The following is a 1075-nucleotide window of genomic DNA, read 5'->3' as shown; positions in this document are numbered from 1 at the left end:
TGAAGAAACAATTACAAGGTTGCTACTAAAAAGAAAAATTTGGGGTACTTCTTCATGATGCTCAAAGTTATGAGCTACTACTTGTACCTAATAATAACTTTTCGTTAAAGGAGAATTATCAGCCCTGCATATAAGAGAGAGGTGGTTATCCTAAAAGGCAGTTAAGAGTCCCAGGCAAAAACTGTTTAAATGAGAGAATGCAAACAAAAAAAGAGGATGCAAACAAAAACAAGGAACTGGTGGCTTTGAACCTCCTAAGATGGCACATACCCAGTGTGCCTCTTTTAAGAATCACTTGGAAATAATTGTATATTGATAACTTCCATGTGTGGATACCAGTGTTTTATAATTTCATCAGATACAGAAATAACTCTCTGAACACTGCTTACCATTTGGGATACACTGAAATGCTTTGTCTCTTTTTCTCTTTGAAGATACCATATCTGGGCCTTAATTTTCATTTTAAGGAGCTGCTGTACCAACTTAGCAATTATGTCATATATTAAAAGCAGATGCTTGTGAGAGGCAAGCACCTCCTCAATAAAACAATGCCAGCAAACCAAACCCAGCCCCAATTTGGTAGATTCTTGTTTTTGTTTTTTGGGGTTTTTTGTTATTGGCAGGGCTATAAGTTAAGTTCAACAACTAGTGTGAAGTACTTGAGGCTTTTGAAGGATTTTGGGAACAGACCAAGGAGCCACTTACTGAGTCCTTTTCAGATGCCAGATTTTCACGACGTAACGTTAGGCACATATGGATGGAGTTAGACAAGCAGATCCAACAGCTCACAGAGATGTCTTGGGCCTTCCTCCCATCCCAGCCCTCCTCTTCCTTCCCCCTCTCCCACCCATGCAGCCCAGCCCCTTCTTTTGCTCCGCTGCTTCTGCCTCTTTGCTGAGCTGATGAGCCCAGCAGAGCAAACTCATACCGTCTCATGTAACTTCAAATTAAACTGGGTGCCTAAAACACATGTCAGTGTCCTGCTGCCTCGTGCCTTCCAGGCATGAGTCTCCTGTTACCCATTCTTTTTCTCTGCGCAGCAATTCCCGCTACTGTCAATAGCAGCATGGCCAAA

This window comes from Aptenodytes forsteri, unplaced genomic scaffold, assembly GCF_000699145.1.
Source record: "Aptenodytes forsteri isolate BGI_AS27 unplaced genomic scaffold, ASM69914v1 Scaffold56, whole genome shotgun sequence".
Taxonomy (NCBI): Eukaryota; Metazoa; Chordata; class Aves; order Sphenisciformes; family Spheniscidae; genus Aptenodytes; species Aptenodytes forsteri.
Note: the sequence above shows the minus strand (reverse complement) of the source record.